Below are 27,890 nucleotides of genomic sequence, written 5' to 3' on the forward strand. Positions count from 1 at the left end.
AGTTCAGTAGAATTTCTGTTCTTGGCAGTCCAAAAAAGCCAGAGTGACCAGGGTCATACAGGATTTAGAATTGCTTGAGGCCAGATTAGTCAGTCTCAATGGAGAGAGATTTAAAAATAGAACTCCATGGAAGAGCTGGAGAAATAGATCAGTAGTTAAGAGCACCGGGTTCATTTCTCTGCATGTACAAGGTGGCTCACAACTATCTGTAACTCCAGTTTCCGGGGGTCCAGTGCCTTTTCTGGGCTCCCTGGTCACTGCACACATGTGGTACCTAGGCATACATGTAGGAAAAACACCTATACGCATATAATAAAATGGAAAACAGAACCAAAGATCCTCTGGGCATCTGTAGAAGTGGAGGAGAGCATGGCCTCCTGCTGAGCACAGGGGGCCTCCGTCTGTCCTGAGGCTGTGACAGTAGATTGTAGCCCAGGGACTAGGGCCGATGCTGAAAGGGTCTTGAGGTGACAAGTGCAGAAAAAGCCCAGAGCACCCACATCTCCCGCCCACTTGTCAGTGGACAGAGGGCTCGCACTATGTCCTTGGCCCATCTAGGAAAATCGAGCACCCCATTTCCTGGGAGTGATCTCCACCCACACAAGCACATCCTCTCTGCTCAGTGGGCTGGCAGCCAAGGTGTGTACAGTGCAGGCTTAGTGCAGGCTTGAGACCTTGGCTACCCACATCCTGTATACTCCAATAGTCTCCTTGGAGTATCTTTTTTGGGGGAAAGAGTCCTCACTAACACAAAGCCTTGGGCAATGCCAGAGAAGCTCTACGACTGGTGACAGTGGCCTTGGGACATGGAGTTATCAGCTGGAAACTGCAAAAAGTCAGCCACATAGGCCAGAAACCTGCCAATTCCACATAATTGAGTCGCAGTAAAACCATGGATACCCAGGTCAGCAAGCTCTCTGGCTAGCAAATTCCACGTGTGTTGTTCACACACACATTGCTGAGAACTGAGCAGGGCGCCCAGCTCCACTGAGAGAGGCCTGGTCTTGCCTAACTCTGTGCTCTGTCCTTTTTCTATTGCTGACTTTAATCTATACCCGTTCGATGTTATAAACTATAAACAGGAATGCAAGGACCTTTGGAGTTCTCTGAGTCCTATCGGGTCAGCTGAGTGACTGAAGGTGGTCTTGGGTTTCTTCATCAACATCTGAACTGTGGCCCTGCAAGAAGTCAGCACACAGTGACTCAGAGAGGGGAGTACCCTGGTGTAAGGCCATGCAATGGCCCCTGCTTCCTGATGACACACCTTAGCCCTCCCCTTCTGTAAGCATCTGTGAGCTGTTAGATTCACTGCATTCCTCAGGACTGAGGAATTACTAGGCTGAGCCTTAGGGCCCATCAATGGGCTCCGGTTCGGCCACTTCTGCAGCCCAATCCACCCCTTTGCTCTACCAAGACATCCCACAGGGCCAGAACACTGCTGATGGAGCCAGTACCTGACCGTGGGCTGACGAATTGGTCAGTCCCAGACTCAACACACCCATCCTACACAGTAAGGAAAGATCAGATCGAAGTAAGACAGAAACTCAGTAGGGAAAACATTTAATTCTGTGGTTCCCAGCTGACGTGTAGGCCTCAGAGTGTGATATGGGCCCCACTCATCGCTTCCAGGGTCTGCTCAGTGAACATTTCACATTCCCGGCAGCCCCAGCATTCTAGGGTCTGTCATAACCTACTCTTCATCCCTACAGCTTCATAGAGCAAGCACTTGGGGAATCTCCTCAGGAAAACTAACCCTGTCTGGCCTAGAAGACTTTCCTTTAAAAAACAAAACAAAACAAAACAAAACAAAAACAAACAAACAAACAAAAACCTCTAGGACCGTGTTTCTCCACCCTTGGGTCCAATCACTGGGTGTCTAATATCAGATACTCTGAATGTTGTTAGGTTTCAAGCCTGGGACAAATGGCTGAGATGCCTATTCAACAGATAAAAGACACTGACCACCAGGTCCCCCAGTATCCCTCAGTCCCTACCCGTTACTGAGAGGCCAAATCTTTTAAATTCATACTCTGTTTTAGAGAACCTGACCTAAATTTGAACTCAGGTGAACTAACAGGTTAGTACCTAAGATTAATTTACAACTTACCCCATAACAAAACCTAAGCCTAGCTCCAGTCTCTAGGCTCACCCCCAACAGGACCTGGGTCTCCAGGTTACACTCCCACAAGACCAGTGTCTCCAGGTTATTACCCCCAACAGATCTCCATCCCCAGGATACAAGCCCACCACCTGCCTAATGACCACCACTGCCAATGATGCTAAGGCCACGGTGGCTTTCCAATTAGATGCTTGCACACTTAACCCTTGGTCCTCCCCTCCCTTGCTGCTTACTATAAAGCCTTGCCCCACAGATATTCGGGGCTCATCACCAAGACCGTCCTGCATGATGGCGGTGTGCTGAGGGGCCCGAGCCAGCTCCAATAAAAAGGCCCTACTGTGATTGCATCGGATCCGCTCCTGTTTGGTTTTGGGAGATCTCTAACATTTCTCTGGCAATACATTACAGGGCCCTCTAGGCTGGCATACTTCTAGCTCTCCAGCCTAGGGGTCTGGGCTGCTCTTCCCCATATAATCCAACCACTTTGGTTACCCATTCTCTCTGTACCTTTGGCCTTATGGCTGCCCACCTGGTTCCCCTCTGTCCCAGCTCCCTTCCCCTCCTGCTCGCTCCCCACAGACCACACATCTCCCAGATGTCCTCACCTCTGGCTATGATTGCCCACATCTATAATGAACCTTCTCCGCCATCAGACTTAGGAGCGCTCACGTTCTTTTCCTTTTATTTCCTTTTTTATTCATTCATCTGATGCCAAAACCTAAAACCCAGGACCAGTAGTGTTTTCTTTATATTTTTTATATTCCATTCACATATCAGATATTCACATTATGGTTCACAAGTAACAAAATTACAGTTATGAAACAGCAAAAACATAATTTTATCATTGGGGGCCAGCACATGAAGAACTGTATTAAAGGGTTGCAGCATTGGGAAGGGTGAGTACCACTGCTCTAGGAGTAAGCCTCCATGTCCCCATAATTCATCCATCCTGTGATCCATCTGCACCACGTGGACAGTGACAAGTTCTGCTGCTAGCCTGAAAAACCGCAGCCTCCAGATTCCCTTCAATCTTGGCTACAGTGGCTACCAAATGCTTTATCAAAAAGCAAACAGCAAGGGCTGAAAAAAATGGCTTAGTGCTTATTAAGGGCACGCACAGCTCTTGTAGAGGACCTGGGTTCAGTTCTCAGGACCCAAATAATGGCGTCCAACTGCCCATAACTCTAGGAGTCTGACACCCCCTCTATCATCTGTAGGCAATGCACACAGTGCACACTTGTTCGTGCAAGCAAAACAGTCAAATGCACGAATTAACAGTGAGAAGCTGGGACGGGTGTTCCTGGTTGTCAACCTGACTACATCTGGAATGAACTGCAGTCCAGAAATGGAGGGCACGCCAGTGATCAGATCTTCTTGAGGCTGGAAGAAGACACAGGCTTCTGACCTGGATCTTGACATGCGATGACACACACTTTTGATCCAGATCTTGAAGTGTAGTGGCCATGAAAAACTTAGGCCCAGGCAAGGCAGTGCATGCCTTTAATGCCAGGAGACAGAAGCAAGCAGATCCGAGTTCAAGGCCAGTCTGGGACAGAACAAGTTCCAAATTCAGACGTGGTGGTGCGCACCTTTAATCTGGGCCACACCTTCTGCTGGAGACCTACATAAGGACAGTGGAAAAAGGAAGCGTTCATTCTTCTTTGCCTGCTTGCACATACTTGCCAGCCTTGGAACCTTCTTCAGGATTCCAACTTACACAGAAGACCAGATGAGGCACCTACTGTCATGGGACTGAGCCACTACTAGACTTCCCATTCACAGCTGACCACTGTTGGGTTAGTAGGACTGCAGCCTATAAGCCATTCCAATAAACTCCCTTACTATACATGGGAATACATTCTGTTACATTCTGTAACTTCTGTTGAGAGACCAGACCAACTCCCTCTTGGATTCAGGCTCCCTCTTAGAAAACCTGACCCAAGGTTGAACTCAAAGTTAACCACCGAACCTGCGCCTAGCACTGGTTTCCAAGTAACTCCTTAACAACCACCAATCAGGAGGGACGCAGAAGATACAGTTGTAACTAAAGATATTTACTTATGAAAGTTGATGGTTTGGCTCCTAGCACCAGCCAGTCATTTTAAAGGGCAGCGGATTCCACAACAGCCCCCCAATCAGATTCGTGCCAAGCTAGGAGTCCCCTTGCTTGTTTGCTTGCTTGGAACTGGGCTTGGGGCTTCATCCTCCCTATCCGCTCCATCAGTAATAGTGGTGAGCCCAGCTCCAGCTTGAATAAAGACCTGAGTGTGATTGTCTCAGAATCAGCTCCTTGGTGGTCTTTTGGGGCTCGGGAGATGGGCACACCATTGTGACTAGAGAACCCTGACTAACAGAAGCCCTGCGATCCCCTGCTTTCCTAAGCAGCCCCTGACCAGCCAGGAGCCATAACAAATTCTAATTGAAAACCCTCTGAAAATATGGAAAATAACAAAAGGCCAAACACAATCTCAGAAATGAAGAGTACACCCACTGTTAGAGCTAATTTTGTGTCAGCTTAGCACAAGCTAGAGTCATCTGAGAAGAGGGAACTCCAAGTGAGAAAATGTTTCCACATACCAGGGAGGCATTTTCTTAATGGGTGACTGATGGTGGAGGCCCAGCCCATTATGGGCAGTGCCATGGCTGGGCTGGCGCTCCTAAGTTTTGTTAAGCAAACAAGCTGAGCAAGCCATGGGGGGCAAGCCAGTCAGCAGCACCCCTCCATGGCCTCTGCATCAGCTCCTGCTCCAGGCTCCTGCCCTGTTTGAGTTACCGTACTGACTTTGTTCAGTGATGGACTATGGATGTGGAAGTGTAAGCCAAAGAAACTTTTTCCTCCTTAGTTCGCTTCCAGTCCTGGTGTTTCTTTCGTAACAGCCATAGTAACCCTAACTCAGACACTCATGGTCAGAGAAGATTCACAACTCCCTGGATGCAAAACACTGCATACTGGTTCCACATTTTAAAAGTCCATACGGCAACACTGTAGTGACTTCAAGAGATCCCCTGAGCTAACTGATCTGTTGTTAAGTCTGGCGCTTTGTTTTCTAGAGCACCCGGTTTGACGTGGACGGAATGGCTATACAACACAGATTCCTTAGCCATACCTAAACCAGCCATCTGTTTTCGTAGGTCAGAACCTTATCCACACTGACATCTCTCTTTAAGTGGGGCTCACACTCAGTTGTGAGGTGAGTCTTCAGTGTTCTACCTTGGAGCTTTTGCACAGTACTAAACATGTAGCTGGTTTTTGTTGCTTGGCTTTTTCTTCTTTTGATACCCGGTTTCTCTGTGTAGCTCTGGCTGTTCTGGGACTCACTCTGTAGACCAGGCTCAAGGGATCCAGCTGCCTCTGCCTCCCAAGCTTCCCCTAATGGTTCTGGCCACATTAGCTTCCCATACACTTTAACATACGCTTGTGCTCCCTTCCTGGCCAAACTACATGATTTTTCATATCTCTCTGTTCTTTTGCCCCTAATCTCACAGATCAGTGCTGGCTCACCTTTCTTTTCTTTTTCTTTTTTTAAAGATTTATTTATTTATTATATATGAGTACACTGTAGCTGTCTTCAGACACACCAGAAGAGGGCATCGGATCTCATCACAGATGGTTGTGAGCCACCATGTGGTTGCTGGGATTTGAACTCAGGACCTCCGGAAGAGCAGTCAGTGCTCTTAACCACTGAGCCACCTCTCCAGCCCCTGGCTCACCTTTCAATATGGCCTCCACCCATCTAAAAACTCAGGGCACAGTCTTTACCACCTGTATTTCTAGCTGCATCCTGCTCATTCAATTATACCAGAGCCATTCAACGAAGCTTAGAACATTCTGGGGCTTCTCTAGCCCACATCTCCAAACTTGTAAATTCACCTTGCAGAACAGGTCTAAAAGTTTAAAAACTCCATGGTCAGATTTAGTTAGTTATAAAACGAAGAATGCACCTTTTATGGCCAGATTTCTACATTAGTGCCTTTTATTTCACTGTGAAAACATCTGAGAGAAACTTGAGGAAGAAAGATTTTGCCTCACAGTTTGACCATCATGGTAGGCGGGGTGTGGTAGAGACCATGACTCTGTGGCAGAGGCTCCTCATGCCATGGAGAACCAAGAACCACACAGTGGTTGAACCAGGGCCGGGTATGATTCACTCGGGTATAATGCCCTGTGACCTACTTCATTTTTATTTTTAGTTGTTTGTGTTGCTTTATTTTATTTTATTTAATTTTTTTTTTGAGATGGGGACCTCAACCATGGAACCCACAAATGAGACCATGCTAGCCTCGAACTCATAAAGACACTACTTGCCTTTGCCTCCCAAGGGCTGAGATTAAAGGTGTGAGCCCACCATGCCCATTTTCAGCAACTAGGCCCACCCACTTCCTAGAGGTTCCACAGCCTCCCAAAACTGTGGTACCTGCTAGGGAACAAGGAAAACATGAGCCTACCAGAAGACAGATTAGATTTGAACTATAAACACTGAGTACACAAAGTACAGTCAGTTCCACACTTACTTAGCATTGGCTTCATTCTTAGAGTGTTTACAGAAAATCAGAATGCCTAAGCAAATCCTGGAGGAAAAGTGGTCAAAGATTCTCCAATCTGTAAAGGGCACATAATAACCACCCTGCCCCACAGCCTACATGGAATTCCTCCCTGACCAGGCTCCTGGTGTATACTCTGAAGTATGTCCTACTTGCTAGAACATATAGGGGGCTGGTCAATACACAATGAATGGATAAATATCTACACTATACAGCTCTGTCCATGTCTGAGAACAGCCAAGGTCCTTCTATGCAGATGAGATGACAAAGGAAGGTCTCAGTGTCCTGTGAAGACTTCCAACCCTAACTTTCTCTGAGCTGTCCTTGGCTACACAGCCTCCCCATCTCCTGCTCTATTACAAGGCTGGTCTCATGTCAGCTCCTTACCATGACCTGAATTTTAAGTTGCAATAGCTTTGAACTCACTATATAGCCAAGACTGATTTGGGACTCCTTTTCCTCCTGCGTTTACCTCTGGAGTCTTGAGATCACAGGAATATGCCACACCTGGCTAAAATTCCCCACCTTTACTGTGTATGTTTTGTATCTCTTGTCTTTTTAAATAACTCCCTTCTGAGCCCAAAGTGAGACCAGCCTTGTCTGTCTGAATGATGCAAGCAGAAGAGCATCTGAGCCATCCAGCCAGTCCTATGTTAGCACTCCCAAACCCGCGGGCCTGGCAGCAACCCCAGGCTCCAGTGGTGCAGCACTTAACCTTCACCCCAGTTTCTGCTCCAGTGTCTGGAGAGCTGGTTTCTTTCCTAGCTATTCATAGATGCCCACGGGGCAATGATACTGAGTGGGACTGCTAAAAGTTTGGGTCTAGGGGACTGGAGAGATGGCTCAGTGGTTAAAGGCACTGGCTGGTCTTCCAGAGGACCTGGGTTTGAGTCCCAGGACTCACATGACAGCTCAGACTGTATGCAACCAGAGGTGTCTGTGTTTGAGAGCACCGGGCACACATGTGGTGCCCAGACATACATGCAGACAAAACACCCATACACATAAAAAAAAAAAAAAAAAAAAAAAAGGATGTAGGCCTAGAGGCAGGTAAATGACTGTGTTGGCCTTAGAAAGGACTAAGGGGGGCCTGTGGGCTTTAGAACGAGCAAGTTATTACAAAAGCTGAATGCTCCTGACACTGCCATCTTCTGGCAATGGAAGACAGTTTGCCAGTGTGGGCACCACACCTTGTATATGTTCAATACCCAAAATCTTTAAGAAAAAAAAAAAGGAACAAAGAAAGGGGAAAAAAAAGGAAAGAATGAGGGGTTGGGGATTTAGCTCAGCGGTAGAGCGCTGGCCTAGGGAGCGCAAGGCCCTGGGTTCGGTCCCCCGCTCCGAAGGAAAAAAAAAAAAAAAGGAAAGAATGAAATCTGTTTTGTTTATAAAGTCAGGCTGCTTTGGCACTGAAAAACTAAAATAACAGAGTTGTTGTTCTGTACTAGCATGGCAGTGCATATATAGAACTCTGTCACTTAGGACATAGACAGGAAGATCAGAAGAAGTTCAAGGTTATCTTCAGCCATTCTTCAGTTTAAGGCCATCCTGGAATACAGAAGATCTTAGCTCAAAAAAAAAAAAAAAAAAAAAAAAAAAAAAAAAAAAAAATGTTATCTCCTAGAAGCTTGCTGTATCATCAATGCTGCACCATAACTGGCCTGTCTAGGAGAAATGAGGACACATTAATTAATTAAACATTTGTGCCCCAAGTCTGACTCTCTCAACCGTCAAAAACAAGGCACCTGAGGAACTGAATTCTCCCAGGGATCTCCAGCTGGGAGAGAAGGCTAAAGTCTAGGGACAACCTAGGGAAATAGTCACTGTGTCGGATGACCTCACAGGAAAGACGCCTGGCAGGGCAGACCAAGTGTCCTTGCAGGACTGCTTAGTGACACTTCCTTCTATTTAAACTGTACCCTCATTGGTTTTTTTTTTTAAATTTTATTTATTTTATGTATGTGAGTACACTACAGCTGTCTTCAGACACACCAGAAAAGGGTACCAGATGGTTAAAAGCCACCATATGGTTGCTGGGAATTGAACGCAGGACCTCTGGAAGAACAGACAATGCTCTTAACCACTGAGCCATCTCTCCAGCCCCTGTACCCTCATTGTTAGGGACCCTGCAGTAAATGTTAGACCTGAGAAGCAGCCCCTGGGGAGGGGATCGGCTGGGTTTTACAGGCTATCCAGCACCTTCCCAAAACTGTTAAGCCATGGGCATGTAGCCAACGAGGATAGCGAACACTAGGATTAGTTTTCTAAATTATGACCTTATGCCTTCACTGATCTGCTAAGTTCAGAGGTCCTTCTCTAAAGACTACAAACACAAGGACACCTCCATAATATTGCAGCCTCCCCTGCCAGCGCCTTAGAGGACATGATCACCTGACATCTATCTCAGAGCACCTGACTAAACAGGCCTTATGGGTAAGCATAGGGCGTGGGTGGGCATGTTACTCAATCTGTCCTTCCCAGTGTGGCCACAATGGATAAACCTTCTCTTACTGCTTTTCACTATTAATTTAGGTCTTTAGTTTTTTAATTTATTTATTTTGTGTGTATAAGTGTCTGCATATGTGTCTGTGTACATCATGCATGTCTACAGATAGCTGCGAGCTATCATGTAGGTGCTGGGAACTGAACCTGGTTAACGCCTTATGTTCATGTGGTGCTCATACATACTTGGTGGTTTACAAGCACTTGAATACTTATACCTGAAGCCCTCATAGCTCAAAGCCAAATTGCATCCTTCCAATGGTGCTGCCCCGGCCCTGGAGCATCACACAACGGCAAATAGCAACAAGCCCCTGAAGTAGCATCAGGTAGGTAGCAGCCAGGAGAGCAAACATCACTGCCTTTTGTAGAGACTTGTGTATTAGTCAGGGTTCTCTAGAGTCACAGATCTTATGGAATGTCTCTCTATATTAAGGAAATTTACTGTAATGACTTACAGTCTGTAGTCCAGCTACCCCAACAATGGTCAGCTGTGAATGGGAATTCCAAGAACCTAGTAGTTGCTCAGTGCCACAAGGCTAGTTGTGTCAGCTGGTCTTCTGTAGAAGCAGGTTCCAACAGATGTGCTGGCACGTAAGTGCAAGCAGGTGAAGAAGTGTAAATCTTCCTTCTTCCAATGTCCTTATACAGGTCTCCAGCAGAAGGTGTGGCTCAGATTAAAGATCTGCACCACCACACCTGGATCTGGGACTTGTTTTGTCCCAGGCTGACCTTGAACTCAGAGATCTCCTTGCTTCAGTCTCCTGGAGTTAAAGGTACATGCTACCTTGCCTGGGCCTAAGTTTTCCATGGCCACTATGCCTCAAGATCTCCATGCTAAGATCCAGGTCAGAAACTTGTGTCTTCCAGCCTCAAGATCTGGATCACAGGTGAGCCCTCCAATTCTGGATTGAAGTTCATTCCAGATATAGTCAGGTCGACAACCAGGAATAGCCATTACACACTAGATATAAGCAAGACCTGTCCATGGAATCAGAAGGCAGACAGAACCATCTGGTCTCAGGGACAAGAAGCAGATGCTGGGTGCCAACAATGGCTTCTGCCTCTGCCTGTGAATGGATGGGCTTCCTGGTAGAATCCATCAAGTGAGAGGCTGAAAACCTGTACACCTGCAGTTGGCATGTTTCAAGACAAAGAAGAAAGCTGCCGACCTCCAAAGAGACCTAGAAGGAAGCTCATACATCTTGTTCTCTTCCCATGCTGATATATGCAAAGAGACAGAAAGTAAGAATGAGCCGATGTCCCAGCACAGAACACGGGGGCGCAGGGCAGAGCATGAGGACCGCCTGACAACAGCTGACAATTTTAACGACAAGGAGTGAAAACATCAGTTTGAAAAAGATGGTCAGTGACTAGGTCCCGCAGCCAAATCACTGGGGCCGAAGCTGTTCTTCTGGACAGGACAAGACAGACAGAAACTTCTGATGTGATGGGCTGTGATCTGGGCTCCAGGGAGCGGCCAGCAGAAGAGGTAAACACATGGAACACAGTGTCGCCATTCCTGAGACCTTGGCTGAGAAATCCTCCAGGCGACCAATCAGCTGCAGCCTCCTCCTCTCCTCCCATCTTGGCAGCCAGAGCTCTGTAAGCCAGTGCTGCTCAATCCAGCTATTACACAGCAGTCCACCGTGACAAACTGTCTCCTGCCATACCTTCTCCTCAGATCTCCCCAATATTCTCAAGCCGTTAATTCCATCTCACACCAGGGTGTCATTGTCTTCTCACAGTTCAAAGGAACAGCACAGAGCAAATGTACTATGGGTTTGGCAGAAAGCTGTGGATGCAGGGCAGCCAGTCTTTTCCTTGCCTCCCACAGGAGGGACAGGCCTGGCCTTCAGGTGGCTCCTATCACCTCATTTGCATTAAATAATGAATACATAAATAGGATATTGTTTAGTTTGTTTGTTTGTTTGTTTATTTGCTTTTGGAAACAGGAGCCCTGGCTGATAACTCACTACATAGACCAGGCTGGCCTCAAATTCTTAAGAGATCTGACCACCCGTTTTCCAGGTACAGGGGTTAAAGGTGTGTGCCAGCATGCCCAGACAAAATATGGCATTTCTCTTTTAAAAAAAAAATAAATAAATAAAGGAGGGGGGCTGGAGAGAAATGGCTCACTGGTTAAAACTGCTCTTCCAGAGGTCCTGAGCTCAAATCCCAGCAACCATATGGTGGTTTGCAACCATCCGTAATGGGATCTGATGCCCTCTTCTTTTAAAAAAAAAAATTAATCTCTGCATATGAGTACTTAGCTTACGTGTATGTCTGTGTGTCCCATGTGTATGCCTGGCACCTGCAGAGGTCAAAGAGGATGTCAGGTTTCCTGGAACTGGAGCTGTAAGCTGCTATCTGGGTGCTAGGAGCCAAACCCAGAGTCTGTACAAGAACAAGTGCTCTTAGCTTCAGAGCCATCGCTAGCTCACAGCTTCCCCAGAGAGGATAGAGACAAGCACTGAGACACCTTGCCAGTAGGCGCAAGTGTCAGCAGTGTACCATGGGAGCAGGTGCTGGGACACGGAGTTTTTAAGTTTGTATACATGGTTTTTGAACTCTCAAAAGAAAGCAGGGTATAGCATGAATACTGTGATCCTCACACCCAGGAGGCAGAGACAGGAGGATAGCTGATTCACATGTCAGCCTGGGTGACATAGCAAGGCATGCACGCGTGAGCACACACGCACGCACACACCCGCTCGCAAAGTTGACACCACCACCACCACCACCACCCCACACCCCACCCCACCTCACCCCACCCCACCCCCACCCCCGCTGGGAAATAAGACTCCTGTGAGTTCAAGGCCAGCCTGGGCAACATAGCAAGTTCCAGGCTAGTCAAGACTACATTGTAAACCCTGCCACAAGGAACAATGAACAGTTGAAGTGAGAAGAGGTGGAAGTCGTATAGGTTATCTCAAAAATCAACCTGGTTTGAGGTGACCTTGTTGTCTGGAGCCCTTTACCAAGCCAGTACTGTGGTCTGAACCAATGTATGCCAGACTCACAGTCACTACTGTTATAAGCTGACTGACAATACTTATAATACTTATAACAGTATCTTTTCACCAAAAGATGAACGCTGGTTCTTCCCCACAGAGTGTCAGCAGTAAGCTTGGCGGGTCCTGAAGCTCTTCCAAGCCTTCCCATCCTGCACTTTGTACAGGTGGTCACCCACATCCAAGGAAAGGCTATGGGTACCACACATGAGAGCAAGAAGGTGATCAGACTGAGGCCTGCATCTAGGTGAGGCAGAGTGGAGAGACACAGCCCAATGGTGAAGCGATGTGAAGCCAGAGGAGGGCCTCATCCCGGACCACGGTCAATGCCTTTGCCAACTGAAAAGCAAACAGTCCAGCACAGCGAGCACTGCCGGCTGCTGGTGCTTACCACGCTTCTCATATACAGATGCTCTCATTCATTCATTCATTCATTCATTCACTTATAGACAGGTTCTCGCTGTGTGGCCCCAACTAAGCTCACAGAGTCCTGCCTACCTCTGCATCCCAAGTGCTGGAATTAAAAGTGAGCCTCCAGGCCCCACCTCATTTACAGATAGACTATGTTCAGATAGCAATGACTCATGCTTAAGGCATGAAAAAATGCATCTGACCTTGGGTATGGCCTTATCTCTTTACCCAGACAAGGTCAGAAAACCTCAAACAAAACTGTTTACAGCAGATATCCTACCTTCCTCTATCCCCCGAGGGCTTAACTTTTGACTTACAACCTACTTAGGAGCCACGGAAACCCATGCAAGTGATAAGACAGAACTTCTAGACCTCACTCAAAGAGCTGCTTCGGAGAGGTTCCGAGCCCAAGCTCTGGGGCATGTTTTACTTTTTCTGAGCACCTCTTTTGCACCTGATCCTCATACTTAAGCCTCTATCGAAATTATCTTTAACACAGTCTCCAACTCTGCTCATAAACTGGCTATCCCGATGTTCTTTTCACCATCAAACCCTGGTGTGATCTGAGGTTAGGCCCTTAAAACTAGGGGACATTCTCAGGCTGCTGAGGGTGACGGCTGGGAGCTGTGTCTTTGCCACGTGCCCCTCAAAACTTAAGAAAATAAATGAAAGTGAGGTTGGGGACCACAGTGAGGGAACCTGAAGAGGTGGCATATGTGAGCACCACAGCACCCCACATCCCTGTAGCAACACCAGGAATCTGGTGGAGGGGCAGAGTCTCTGTTTTATCTGGGAACAGTCACCCTCTGCAGCAGATCACATGATCCAGGAGGTCTGGGGTTGGGGTGGGGGGAGCAGAAGTCTGGAAGCCAACCGCCCTGGCCTGGAGCAGCCTTGGGAACACTTGACTCCTTAGCTAGAGTTTTCTATCTTCAAGGTTGGACCAATGACTACTCCCTTAAAAAGTTGTCTAGATAAGGAGTCATTCGCCTGACCCTTAAAGCTGTCACATCTACCCCATAGAAGATGGCTGGGCCTAGTAGTGGCAAATCAGTGGTCAGCAGGCCCAGGCAGCAGACAGGTCTGCTGAACAAGACGCTTCACTGGGGGAAGGGCACAGGGGCGGGGGTGGGAGGGGTCAGTGAGGATCAGGGACTTGTGCAAGGGCATAAGGTTAACTCTAAAGATGTGACCTATCAGGCAGAATGAAATACAGGAACGATGCTGAGGGTCGATGGATGGGGTCTCAACACCAGGTCCTCCTTGCCCACAGTCCAAGAGGAAAACAAGCAAAACCTCCGCTTCCAACGGGCCTAGAGTAGGGCCAGGCCTGGCCTGGATGCTGCCTGCACGCAATGTCCTCCTCCTGTTCTGAGCAAGGACTCACCACGCCAGCCCAGTAAACCCCATATCAGGCATAGGAATGACCCAGCACTCGCTGTTTACTCTGACATACTGTGAAGCCTGAGGCCGCAGCATAAGAGGTTTCGGAGTGACAGTGGTGACATGACTAGGTTCCAGAGTAATCCTTGACGCTGGAGACTGCAGCCCTCCACCCTGCAACAACCATGCGGCTCTGTCCCGTCAATCTAGCCTCTTACACAGCAAGTCTGCCCATGCTGTCGTGACCCCCTCCCTGCACCCAATCCTGACAGGGATAAGCAGAAACATCTTCCAGTACCGTGTGGGTTGCTTTCAATTGTCAGAGACAGGCTGGTCTGTCGGACTAGAGTCCCGAGCCTTGGAAAGGGAAAACTGAGTTAGGACGAGAAGGTGAGAACCGCCTCGACCTCGACCAACCTGGTCCAGACCGCGTTCCAAGAGCCCGGAGCCCGACCGTGGGTCAGCCCCGCCAGGAGCGCAGACTGCTAACCCCAGCCACCCGCCGCTCACTCACCGCCTCCGCCGCCGCCGACTTCCGGGTGCCGCACCCGCGCACCTTAGCTGCCAGCCCAGGACCCGCCCGGCCCGCGGCCAGAGCGCTCCCTATTGAGCGCAGTAGCGAAGGGCGGAGCGCCGAACCCACAGCCGTGGCCTTGTTGGCCGTAAGTGCTGTCGCTCAGAGATCCAGCGCTCCGCCCCCGCAGCTGCGCCAAGACTGGAGCTGCGCCAAGGCTGGAGCGGTGCGGGTATCTATCTGGTTTCTTCGTGCTGCCACAGCTCCTCAGCCTTGTGGGTTATCTCTGCGAGATTCAGATAGCCCCTGCGCTCCGTCAGGTTCAGGAGTTGGACCCACCCCCTTTATACTGTGTCCTGGTCTTTACCTCTAGACCGTATCATCTGTCCTGGATAGCCACCCTTCCCTTTGTCGCCTCCAAGTCCATCCAGACTGTGTATCCCTGGCCTCTGACCCCTCATCTATTGTATTGCCCGCACCAGAAAACAACACAGAACATGGACTTCTGCTCCACCGAGCCTTCCATAGTCCTTAAGTAGTCACAGAGGCTGTCTTGAAGGTTCAGACACCAAGGATGAGGAATTTACCACGCTTGAGCTATGTTTGGACAATGACTGGGGCATTGAGAGCAGGGCCGAGACATTCACTGGGGGCTTCTTGTACCTGTTAGCATCAGGTTGTGTCAGGGGATTGAGCATCGGAGAGGTGAGTACTCAATACAAGGACAAGGATGACAACCACGTTAAAGACAACGACGACAATGTACTACAGGCTCTCAACCCAGTTGTTTTCATACCCAGCTCTCACTCACTCCCCTTAGAGATATAAATATACTTGCTCAGAGCAGTTAAGCTATTCACTTGAGGTAAAATAAAGGGCTAGCAAGATGGCCGCCTGGGTATAGATCTTTGCTGTCAAACCCAGCCTACCTGGGTTCCATCCCTGGAAGCCACATGGTGGAAGGAGAGAAGTGAGTCCTTTACGTTTTTTCTCTGATCACCACGTGTGCACACAAAATGTAATTAAAAAATTTTTAAAGACGCCAAGTGGCATGGACAATCTAGGTGTTATGGTCTCAAACCGCAGTGCTGATGCTTTGCAGAAAAACGATCTCAGAGAGGCAAAGGCAAGGCAAAGGCAACCCAGCCACCCTTGTGCTACGCCCTGTCTCTCACAGCCTCACCAGCATTCCTCCTGAGAGCTAAAGGAAACCATTTGCAAAAAGACAGGGCTCGGCCGACCAGGACTTCTGGCCAGCAGGTGGCAGAGCTAGCTAGGCACTTCCACTCTTTCTCCAGCTTAGCGCGATCACCCTCTGCTCCCGCCAGCTGTCTCCAGCTGAGCAGCCTGACCATTGGTCTACAGGACTAAGAGGTAGTAGTGGTGTGCAAGCAGGACATGGGCTTGAGGCTAAATGAGCATGGCCTGGGTTATGGGCTAGCAGATACACAGAAGCTTGTCCCCAAAGCACCAAGCCATGCACCTCAGAGTGGGACATGGGTTGGATGAGCTTTCTCATCAGTCCTTCCCATAAAGACAGATGTAACATGTTGGACAGTGGTTCAAATCCCATCACAGACAGCAGGTGGCCCTTTGGTAGGACTTGAACCTCTGCTCCTATTTTTTTCCCTTAATTACTTATTAGCTTTACATCCTGATCGCAGTCACCCTCCCTTCTCTCCACCTAGTCCCATTCTTATAAATCCCTCCCCCTATTACGCCCTTCCTTTCTTCCTCAGAGAAGGGGAAGATCCTAGGATATCCAGTCCCAGTAGGACTAAGCACATCCTCTTCCACTGAGGCCCAACCAGGCAGTCCGCTTAGGGGAAGGGGATCCAATTCCTGCCCCCCATTTTAATAGTTATGCACTCTGACGTTCTCTCCCATTGAGGCTGGCTCATTGTGCATTCCTCAGAATGGGAGCGCACCACTTTTTGTAACCACCTTTTTAGGATTTAAGTGCTGACTAGTCAGGAAGATCTTCTTGAGACATACACCTTCTCTCTGTGGCTTTCCTCAGCACTGTCCCTACAGAGAGAGCCAACAGCTGGCTGAAGGAGGAGGGAGGGAGGGAGACAGAAAGAGCAAGACACACACACACACACACACACACACACACACACACACACACACACACACACGGGGGTGATGGTGGGGGTGGGGGACTATTGGCTCCTCTGGTCTTCTGCTGATTTGACCTCTGCCTGGTAGGGAGACTGTAAGACAGCAGCCCTGAAACCTATCTGAGCTGTCTCTATCCACCCTGATTTTCTCTACAGAACTGGGCATTTCTACCTTAGGCTACATTGGGAGGCTATGTCTCCCTTTTGCCCTCTTCCAGCAGAGCAGAAACCTGTTCAGTGTCTTTGTACCGTCAGCAAGTATGGGGAATAGTGTGATACAGAGCTAGGTGGTCTTCAAGAGAGGGGCTCCAGGATGACTAGGGGCAAGCCTTGGAAGACATGCCAGGGTACAGCTGGCACACAGCAACTTAACCAGAATGGCAGCTGTAGTCTTGCCCTGTTTTCTGGGTAACCACCCACTTCCCATACCCCCTGTCCTCCATTAGCACTATCTGTAGGGGCTTTGAGAAACACAGACAGCCAGAAGTTGCTCGTTTCCAGGTGCACTCGGGGTAAGAAAGGCTTCTAAGCAAGCACAGGCCAGATTCGTTTCTACTGTCTGTCTGTACTTCCATCTCCTGTTTATGTTACAGCTTCCCCCGTGGGTCCTCCACTGACTTATGTCACTACAGAGATGTGGTTGGTGTACTCTACCTGGCAGGGAAAAATGTGTTAATCTTTTCAGGCAGTGGATAAAGCTTCTTGATATTTCTCCAAGACTCAAAGCAGGGCAAGAGGAAATCGGGACACCATGGTGGAGTGGGGAAGAGATAAACACATAATTCCCCTTTCAGAACTCTCGTCATTGCCCCAAAAGCGAGCAGTCTCACGCAGCTGTGGGGAGTGCCCAAGAGTTCTGTAAATATAGACTTCGTAGAAGAAAAAAGCCCTAGTTTTTCTAGAGTCTGTTTTAGCCCTCGAAATCACTGCAGCCATCCCTACCCCCATGCAAGCCTAGCTGACCTTGCTCGTCCTCGTTGCAGGGGTTATGGGGGCAGTGAGAGAGCCCCCAAGCCTGTTCACACCCTGGTCGCCTAGGGCCTCAGTTTTCTATCTGTAAAATGGTAGCAGCAGACCAACACTCTTGCGGAGTGTAGGAGAAATACCATTCTATATGCCAATTAGAAAGGGATCGACGCTCAATGTCCGGCAAACAGCAGGATACCTGCCAACTTGGGGTGGAGATGGAGTCAATGCTTCTGGAATCCGGGAGTGACCGCCGGTCCTGCAAGCTCCAGCTCAGGGTCTACTATCCCCAGAATTCCTCCGAAGGTGGCCGGGAGGGGGCAACTCCTAGCCTCCTGCCGCTGTTGCAGCCACAGCATTCCGGGCAGGTGTCAGGGCCTCGGCCTGCTCCTCTGGGAGGCCGATCTTCGGCTAAGACTGACAATACTAGGAGCCCAACAGCAAGCCGCAATCTCTGCACATCCATCCAATCGGTGCGGGTTGCGGGGCGCGTCTCTCTACCAATAGGAAAATTCGCGGTTGGATGGGGCGGGGCGGAGGCCTCGTCTCCAGCCAGGTCCGCTTTGCGCACGGGCCGCGGGAGGGGTGGGAGAGCTAGCCTGCTGGCTGCTCGGGGTAGGGGAGGAGGAGGGTTTTCCCCAACCCCCGCACCCGCATAAGTTGTGGCCCCGGGAGCCGCATTCGGTGCAGGACGCTGGAGAGGCCGCTCCCCGCGCGCCGGGGGACCTGGGGACGCCTGTCTTGGGGGCGGAGGCCGCGCTGCGGAGCCGCCCACGCCGCGCGCCAGGTGAGCTTGGCCGGGTGGGCGGGGTCCGGCTGTGGGCCTGGGGCTGGACACTTGGGTCCAGGCCAGGACTGGGGGTGGGTCCTGGGGGATAGCGCCTAGACTGAGATGCGGAGTCAGGGACAGGGTCCTGGGCTCGGACTTTAGGTCTGGGCGGGGTTCGGAAGCCGGTTCTTCTGCTCACTGGCACTCGCCCAGGAGGGACCCCCAGAGACCCGGATCGCTGGGGCGGGTCCCTTTGTCCATGACCTCAGGGCCCTTTCCGACCTGGCCACGGCGCCAGTTTCAAGCCGCGGGGCTGAGCACGACCCAGCTCCCACAGCCTTGACCTCGGCGAGCCACTGCAGCGCCTGCAAGCAGGGACCTGACGACTATGGAAACTTTAAGGGACTCGGGCTGTGGGGCTGGGGAACTTCCTGGGGTGGCACGGCCGTTGGTGAGCGCAGGGCAAGACCCTGGTGATGCCAAGGGAATGTCCCCGCACCGCGATGCTCCTAAGGCCTCACAATAGAGAGAGGAGGCGCTGCTGGGAATCCCTTGTTTGGTGTCCCCGCTTGAATCTCCTCCCTAGATACCCCTACATTCCTCCCTGGGACATCAGCCCTGGAGAATATGCAAGTCTGAAGTTGCTCTGCACAAGAGGCTTGGGTACCGTAGCTTTCCCCTTTTACTTTTAAAATAATTGAATGTTACTTATAGTCAATATTTAACTGTATTTGTTTCAGTGTCAGGTATCAGTGTCTAGAGTACTAAGGGACTCTTCTCTGTAGATTCAGACATTTAAAAATGACGGAAAAGAAAGGAAATGTTCCTGTTTGTGTTAACTTTTAGGCTAGACTCTTAATGTGGGCTAACAATCCGAAATGCAAAACACATGCTTACTTTTATAAAGCCTGGGGATGGAGCCATGCCCAAATTGTCTTTGGGGAGATCTCTCCGTAAGTAGGACCAGCTATGCACTGAGTACCTGCAATCCCACAGTGGATTCCCCAGCCCCCTACCTTCTCTCTGGTCCAGGACCCAGGCTGTCTATCCAGAACAAGTGTTGCCTGCTCTGGGGAGAGTCTCAGGATCTGTGATCCTGGGATGGTGACATATACCAGGACTATTGAAGTCGGTCCCTGTGTTCTGTTTGCTTCAGAAGCAGGTGGTCCAGACAGATATTGGCTATCTGGAAAGGCTTGGACCTACAGTTTTGTGTCATCTGAGGTATTTGATGCTCCTTGATGTCTAGGACCACCTTCCATTTGGGGACCATGAGGGCCCTTTACATAAATAGGCAGGACATACTTGGCATGATGACAGAGGTGCTTCTGAGCACTGCCAAGTCAGTGCCCACCTGGGGCCCCCTAGATGTGCCCTCCTCAGCACTTGTCTGCACAGACGTTGGTGACCAAGGCTCTCCATATGTCCCAGCCGCTCTCCCCCTCCCACCCTCAGTCTGTACTCTGTGTCTCCCTGCATTCATTCACTCACACACACCCCTCCAGGTTGCCTCTTCTAGCCCCAGGCACCCTCTGCATAGTCTCCGTAGGAGTAGGACTATGTACCCTGTCCTTGCTTGTGCAGCACAAGGATTCAGACTGAGTTCCCTTCGCCTCAGACTAGCCTGGAGCTCTTCAACACACGCCTAGCTGGAAAGCCAGAGCGCTACTTCTTGGCTGATTGTCAGGATGCACAGTTGGGGAAGAGTCAGAGATGAGCTCTGTGGGAGATTTGAGGGCCTCATAGTCACGGGATGGTGACACCTCGACCCAGGAGGGCACTGGTAGATGGAAATGGTTTTGCAGGGGAGTCCAGACGTGAGCCGTTCGTGTGTATGGACCACTCGTGTTCATAGCAGCAGCTGGTGTGTTCTTGTGATGGCTCGGGAGGAATGGTTTGGCTGTGGCAGGTAGTAGTCGTTGAGCAGAATGAATTTTCCCGCCTGGTGGCTGAAGGGCTCTCTGTATCTGTGCCCGTGTTGATTACTGGAAGGGCATGTTCCCAGCTACTTGTATTTTCAATCCTGTCTATGTTTACAGAGCAGAGCCCAGGGAGACCCATGCAAGACTACAGCCTGCTGAGGCAAGCTCTTAGGCAGGCCATCCTGGTCCATGGTGGGCGTATGTGGCGTTAACTGCTTCTCAGGCTCAGGCTGGCCTGACTCAGCTTGTACTTGTGGAAACTCTCCACACAGTCAGCCTTTGCTGGCCTGGCGTTTAAGCTTGGGGACCAGGCTTGTATCCCAGTCTTAAGTCCTGTGGTTAGGTCAGTGGTACTATCACACAGCTCCAGACCTTCCCCAGAGTCTGAGTAGGTCTGTGGGGTATAGGCAGGTGTGGCAGTGTCTCTAGCTCTAGATGGATTGGTGGAGAAGCCAATGTGTGTGCCTAGGAGGCAGGCTCTGGCCCAGGTGGGCTCAGACCATCCCCATGGGAGAAATGAAACACAGCAAAGCACCCAGTGGTCTTTGGCCAGGTGGGTGACCCCAGAGCCTAGAGGCCAGTTCAGCAGGGTGTTAAAGGGGTTCAAGCTGGCTATCCCCCATCGTGAGTTCCATCACTAGATCTGCCTTGGTTTCACTACCCTGTCAATCTCTCTGGTCATTTCCTGGGCATCTGGTGATTGAGGGCTCCCAGCAAGCTGGCTGGCCATAGTTATTCCGCCCTGACCACTCCTGTTCCATGCCCCTGAGATGAGAGCACTCCTAGAAAGACACCCATTCCTCCGGTGACCTCTCCACCTTTCTCCTGCCTTTTCTCCTGGAGTCCCACATGGCAGGGCTCATATTATTGTAACCGTGTCATTTCCTGCTGGGTGGGGAGTATGGGAAACCCTGGGGATAGGAAGACTTGAGTCCAGATCCTGCCTGGACTAGCTCTGGTTTTCACATTTGTAAAACAGGGAGTTATACCTACCTCGGACAGTCAGATGTTGGCTCACAACTCATGTGGCCAAGGCTGTGGCGAATGGTAAGTCCTGGTGAGAGACTTCTTGAAGACCGGGGCTGATAACAAAGTCACGTGGTTCTCTGTGAGACAAAAATCCGGGTTAATATTTAAGTTAAAAACAAAGCTGTCCCAGAGATGTCATGGTTAGAGCAGGGTTCATTCCCCAGCCAGGGGCTTTCCTCGGCTTGGGAGATGGGATAGCAGACAGCCCTACCCAGCCGTTCGTTCCTCCAGCGTCAGCCGGTCGTCTTGCCGTAGCATGTGCCAGGCTCCCCCTGGTCTCAGGTGCTGTGTGCTGACCCTCGCCGCATAGTCCATGAGCCCACTCTCCACTTTAACCAGCTCTCCACTCTCTGTTGAACGACCTGGCAGCCACAGCCTGGGCTGGATGTGGCCACCAGAGGGCCTCAGGGATTGCCAGCAAACCAGGCTCTGAGTACTCCCCCCAACTCTCTGTTGTAACCCCCTCCCCACCCCGCCATCGCCTGCCTCACACACATAATCTATGTTAGATGGAATTCTTACCCAGAAGCTTGATAGGCTGTTGTGAGACATAGAGACCACCTCTAGGACCAGGGAGCTGGAGTCCACGGAGGAGCATTGGGCAGAGGCACAGCACAGTCTGGAATAAGCCCAGAAAGGGAAGAACTCCCATTACTTATACCATAGTACCCCAGAGATAACTCCTTCTTTGCCCACCCATCCCTGACTGTCTGTGCCATACAGGTTTTCATTTGTATGACATAAGTACTCTGGCAGTGTCCCCAGCCCCAGATATACCAAGAGAGAATACGTCCCTGGACTGTCTGCGGAGACAGGAAGCAGTGGTTCCTTAGAGCCATGGTGGAATTGTGTGCTGAGCAGACACCAGTGCCGTCTCACTTCCCTGCACTGTGAGCAGTCCGCACGGCAAGACCAAGTCTTACAAGTCCTACAACTTGCCTGCCACCAGTGTCATAGGAACTAGGAGCCAGGGTTGGAACTAGCTTTGGGGAGCCTTGGGAGGGGCAGACGTCATCCCACAAAGAAGTTATGGGCTGCATGTCTGGGAGACCCTAGACCCTAATAATGCAGTCTTCTGGGAGGAGAAAGAGGGCGCTGTCAGTCCATATCTCCGATCTCTCAACCTCATGCAAGGGAAGTCAACCTGATGCAAACTACAGTCCCAGTTGTATGTGGAGACATGGAGGTGCATGAGATGTATATGGTTGAGTCAGGAGCACCACAGGGCAACCCTAGGATCAGGGATGCCACTGTCCTGCTTGGAGAACAGGCTGGGCCAGCATGTCTATATCCAGGAGACTGATTCCAGGGGAGCTTCATATAGTATCTTCTGGTTTCTCTACAGGAACAGAGTCCACAAGATGGGCGTTAGGACATGCTGAGACCCCCTGAAATAGGTAAGTTACCTGTGTTGCTCAGGATAGCAGAGTGTCCTGGTGTGTTTGGTGGGCGTGACCAGCTTTGCGATGGTTTGGACCCGAGCATTGTGTTCTTTTTTTTGGAGCTGGGGACCGAACCCATGGCCTTGCGCTTCCTGGGCAAGCGCTCTACCACTGAGCTAAATCCCCAACCCCATTGTGCACTCTTTTTTTGCTCAACTTCATCCTGGTTGGGCACAGTCTCAAGGCTGGGCAGGACAAGATATGGGGACCTGCCACACTAACTTAGATTTCCCAGCAGCTCGAGTGTACATAGCAGCCACCTGATGGATACCTGTCTTGAGGGCGAGCCCACAGTGTGGCTGACCTAGCAGGATGCTGGGGCATTGTTAATGAGGACATTAACTGGGTCTGATCTCTGTCCATCTCAGCTTGGACGCCAGCCATGGTGGTGTCTGATATCAGCCCAGCCTGCTTGGCCTAGAGCTCAGCTCAGGGATGCTTCTGACTACCCAGGGGAGAATGGAGCCTCCAGCTGGCCACTGCCGATAAGCCCCAAGGCTCCAAGGGCCTGCAAAGTGAATGAACCTTTCAGTTTTGTGTGCCTGTTGTTCTTTCTCAGCCTCACCCCCCTGCCACTGTAGTATAGGAGATCCAATGACGCTCTGTGCTGATCATAGCCCTGCTGGGTGGACTGGCTTGGCTGGGGTGGTTACTTCATTCATCTGTGGATTATGGCCGCCAGCCTCAGTGGCACTGAGAGGTATGATGCCCATGAAGTGTGGCAGGTTGGGTGGCATACGGGGTCCTCTGGTTCTCTATGAATGGAAGAGACGCTGATGGCATTTGACATGCCATGGTGGTTGCTTTGGGGCAGAATAGCTGATAGTTAGAGAAGGGCCCCCAGGCCATTCTTGTTTACCCACCACAGCTGTCCAGACTGTCTATCCTCCTTTTGTTCACTGAGTTCTGTTCAGCCAACACGGTACCCTCAGGGGAAGTCTGGCCCCATAATGTTGTGCTGGGGAGAAGGTGGTAGCCACAGACCCAGGAGCACCAGGTTTCTAGGTGTTTGAGGGCCCTTTCTTAAGGGATATCTTAAGGGGCACAGTGGACTGATAGGCTGGTCTGATTTCTCTCCACCTGTGACTAGAGAACTTGGGTGTGGGAAGCTTCTGGCTAGACAAGCCATGTCTATTGATGTGTGGGAGGGCCACTATTTGGTGGAACAGTTCGGTGTACAGCCCACTGAACCACTCTGGTTTCTGAGACTTGAAAAAAAGCTTAGGCTCTGTCCAGGGCTCACTGGGCCAGACTGTCCAGGTCTTGGCCCATGGCACTTCCTATAGAATAAGTGACATCACTGGGGGACAACAGTGGAAAGAGGAGCTGTACCGCGCTGCTATTTCGCCTTTGATGCTGGGGTTCAAATCCAGGATCCTGTGTGGGTGAGGCAGGCTCAGAGCTTCTCACCTTGTCATAGACTGCTGTACATCGGGAGGCCAGGTTAGCCAGGGCTCAGACGATGGCCCCAGTAATGCTCAGGGCATGCCTGAAGCCTGCTCTTTGCTCTGGCATCCTCCTTCCTTGTGCTTTCTTCCTTCTCCGCTTCTAGCTCCTCCTCCCCACCTTTCTTTGCCTGTCTCCGCTTCATTCTCTCTTTTGTCTATCTGTGTTCTGTTGTCTTTGATTGATTATTCATGCCTGCACTGGGGTTGGGAGGCGTGATTGGCATCATTCATACCATCTCTGCTTTGGTCTGGACCCATTTCACAGATTGGCAAGCAAAACCTTGGCTCTGGCTTACATCTCCTGTTCTGTTACATCTTAAAGTGCATCTCTGCGTATAGGGGCCCTTGGAGCTAAAGTAGATGATGCCAGTGGTAAGCACTCATGTGCCCTCCTCACTTACCTTTGGTCACTTAGCACCTACTCACTGAGCACTATGGTACTGCTCACTGGGTCACTGCACGATCACTGGGGGCACTGCATGCTCACTCAGAGCCATTACATCCTCCCATGCAGCCAAGGAGTGCCCAGCTCTCTGAGGAGATGAACAAGGACAATTGCAAATTTGGGGTGAGGTGGGATAAATGGGGCTCCCTGAAGAGGGAGAGCCTAGAGACATCGTGAGGGAGTGACACGCCTTGATTCGAGGCCTTCGCACAAGTAAATCAGCCTTCTGCCCCTCTCAGAAGTCTGCCTGGTGGTGCCTGACGCCGGGGTTCCCCTGAGTGGCTGACGGGTTTTTTTAGCCCGTTAGTTCAAGCCTTTAAATATTAATGCCACCAACCCTCTGCTCATTCTCTGCCTCTTGCACAGTTACATTTCTGTTTGTGGTAGTTTGTGATGATCAAAATTTTTCATATTTACTGAAAAACGTGAACTGTTTTCCCTGTCTGGGGTTACTCCAGCACTCTGTTTTCTGTCCTCCTTGGCATGCGGCTACATAAACAGTGTCTGTCTATCTCTTACTAGATGCTGCTACTTTAGGCTTTTGCACTTAAGATTTAATCTGCTTTGAATTTATTTTTGACATAAATGCAAAGTGAAGGTTTAACTTTGTTTTTCCTGTTGCACCTGAACTGTTTCTTCTATCAGTAAAAATGGGAAATGTCATACTTATCTGGCGGAGGAGGCATGATTGGGGGGGGGTGCTTTCCCAAGGGTAAGGCTCCTTCCTCCCTTGTACTTGGGAGGTGCTGGCCCCTGCTGCTTTCCGCAGTTCAGAAAATCAGCTGCTTAAGTTTTAGTAAAGGGAGATCGTGTTCACATTGAAAGGGTGTGTGTGTGTATGTGTGCATGTGTGTGTGTGTGCACGCATATGTGTACCTGTGTGCATATTTCTGTGTCTTCAAGGTCTCAGATTTGCTGTCACTAGTGTTGCCTTCAGTCCCTAGCTGGAATTGCTTTCACTAGAAAGATCAATAGTGGAGGCTGCGATGTTGGCTCAACAGGTAAGAGTGCTCACCGCTCAAGGGTGAGGGCCTGAGTTCAAATCTTCATCATAGTTTTAAGAAATTGGGCACATTTACATGCTTGAGCCTATAACCCCAGTACTGTGGGGGACAGAGACAAGAGGATTATTAACCTAGCTCCAGGGTCCGTGAGAGACCTGCCTCACAAGAGTAAGAGGACAGTAGGCCAGGACATGCAGTGTCCCCTACCTCTCTCCATGCATATGTGGATGCACACACGCCTATACTGTTTGCTTTTGGAGACAGGGTCTCATATGTAGCCTTAGCTGGCCTAGAACATGGCCGTGTAGACCAGACTGACTTCAAATTCATAGAGATTCACCTGTCCCTGCCTCCTGAATGCTCAGATTAAAGGTGTGTGCCACCTTGCTTGGATGGCATGTATATTCTTAGATACCCACTGATCCTCTGCGAGTTCCCTCCCCTCAGATCTCTGTGGGGATCTTGGAGCTGGTGTCACTTGAGCAAGCTTCCATACTTGGTAGCGCACTTGGGAGACTGCTGACTGACCACAGGACCTGGTCCCTACTGTGGCAAGGTCTATTCCAAAAGCTCTCAAAGTGTCCTGGTTCTCCTTACAGGTGTCTGGTCCTAAAATGATGTGCTGGTGTTGACTGGTGACATTGCTAGAGCTTCAGGGTCTGAATAACCCTGTAGTGGGGTAGGACGTCGTCCTGGGGTCAGTGTGTGCTCCACGGGGATCTTCAGTTGGAGGTCCCTTGCCCAGGCAGCTCTGTTCTGCGATGGCTGATTACTGTCCCCATTCTCTGGCTGTTGGGCTGGGGAGTCCTGATGATCCCAGGCTGCAGGCATTTCTAGGCTGAACACTCAGATAGCCTCAGATTGTGTTTCAGCCCCAGGGGTGGGTGTAGTCAGTTGGCCCAGCTGCCTCACCCGAGCCTTGCCTACTTGACTGCAGAGCCCAGCCCAAACTGGCCAGCTGCCTCTGTCACATGATATAGCTATTGTTGGTTGTCAATTTGACTACATCTGCGATTAACTAAAACCTAAAATGGTTGGTTGGGCACACGTTGAGGGAGGGAGGGAGTGTTGTTGTTGTTGTTATGTGTGGTTTTGTTTTTTGGTTTGGTTTGGTTAGTTTGATCCTTTGAAGTGGAAAGATCCACTTCTAATCTGAACCTTTGAGGTGGGAAGACCCGCCTCTAATCTGGGCCTCACCTTCTGCTGGAAGCCTATACACGGACATGGAAGAAGGAAGCTGTCTATTTTTGCTGCTTCCTCCCACCCTCCCTAGCAAATCCACTCCTTCACTGGCATTAGAACCTACTTCTTCAGGATTCTGGTGCATACTAAAGACCAGCTGAGACATCCAGTGCACTGAACAATCACTAGATTCTTGGTCCTTCGGTTCATAGTCAGCCATTGTTGGATTAGCTAGACCCCAGCCTGTAAGCCATTCTAATAAGTTATATATATACAACACACACACACACACACACACACACACACACACACGCACGCACGCACGCACGCACGCACACGCATGCACACACACAGGGAGAGGCGTGCGGGGGAAGAGGATATGGATTCATTCTCTAAGTTGTGTAGTTACTGTAGAGAACTCTGATACACCAGGTGTGCTGGTTAGCTTTAATTGTTGACTTAACACAACTTAGAATCACCAGGGAAGAGACTGTTAATGAGGGATTGGCTACAATAGGGGCTTGTGAGCACGTCCGTGGGGGTTGTCTTAATTGATGTGGGAAGACCCAGCACCATTCTGTAGGCAGGGAGTCTGAACCTCGTGGAATGGATGAACTGTTTGAGATGGAGCAAGCTAAGGATCACGCGCACTCTTTCTTCCGCCCCCAACTGTGGATGTGGTATAATGAGCTGCTTCAGGGTCCTACTGCTTCCTTGTCCCAGGCGCTGGGACCATCTGGGTGACACCAAGCCAGACAACCTACACTGCTTTTTCTCAGAGCATTTTATGACAGCAACTAGGAAACCTCACATCCCCTGCTCAGAGGGACTCACAGTGGCATGGTGTTCGTCCAGTCTCTCAAGGCCTGTAGTGCTCAGGTTATAGGCAAAGGTCCTGGCTGTGCTGGGTCACCAGCTGCCTTGGGATAGCTGATTGGGTTCCTGTCTCCACCCTGTGCTTATCTAGGCCCAGCCTCAGTGCCTTCATGTGTATTTCCCGCCCCTCTGTGTGTGTGTGTGTGTGTGTGTGTGTGTGTGTGTGTGTGTGTGTGTGTGTGTGTGTGGCCTTAGATGCCCC

The 27,890-nt window shown here is 50.2% G+C and overlaps 2 protein-coding genes and 1 non-coding gene across 12 annotated transcripts in view; 2 read left to right on the forward strand and 1 right to left on the reverse strand.

Annotated features, from left to right (window-relative positions):
• Tango2 (transport and golgi organization 2 homolog) overlaps window positions 1–17,985 on the reverse strand; it is a 44,983-nt gene extending 26,998 nt beyond the window's left edge. For 2 of the 10 annotated variants that reach the window (XM_032899915.1, XM_032899912.1), the window contains exon 1: window positions 17,771–17,980. The gene's annotated coding sequence lies outside the window, so the exon portion shown is untranslated. The other 8 variants (XM_032899907.1, XM_032899913.1, XM_032899911.1 and 5 more) reach the window with 7 other exon arrangements.
• A 169-nt stretch (window positions 17,986–18,154) lies between these two features.
• Window positions 18,155–27,890, forward strand: part of Arvcf (ARVCF delta catenin family member) — a 57,188-nt gene continuing 47,452 nt past the window's right edge. The window contains exons 1-2 of the mRNA XM_032899918.1: window positions 18,155–18,358; window positions 22,637–22,688. The gene's annotated coding sequence lies outside the window, so the exon portion shown is untranslated. The remainder of the gene's footprint in view (window positions 18,359–22,636; window positions 22,689–27,890) is intronic.
• Window positions 25,289–25,444, forward strand: LOC116899930. Its single transcript, XR_004387898.1, has one exon. It is a non-coding gene; the product is annotated as a U1 spliceosomal RNA (small nuclear RNA).

Source organism: Rattus rattus, chromosome 4, assembly GCF_011064425.1.
Source record: "Rattus rattus isolate New Zealand chromosome 4, Rrattus_CSIRO_v1, whole genome shotgun sequence".
Taxonomy (NCBI): Eukaryota; Metazoa; Chordata; class Mammalia; order Rodentia; family Muridae; genus Rattus; species Rattus rattus.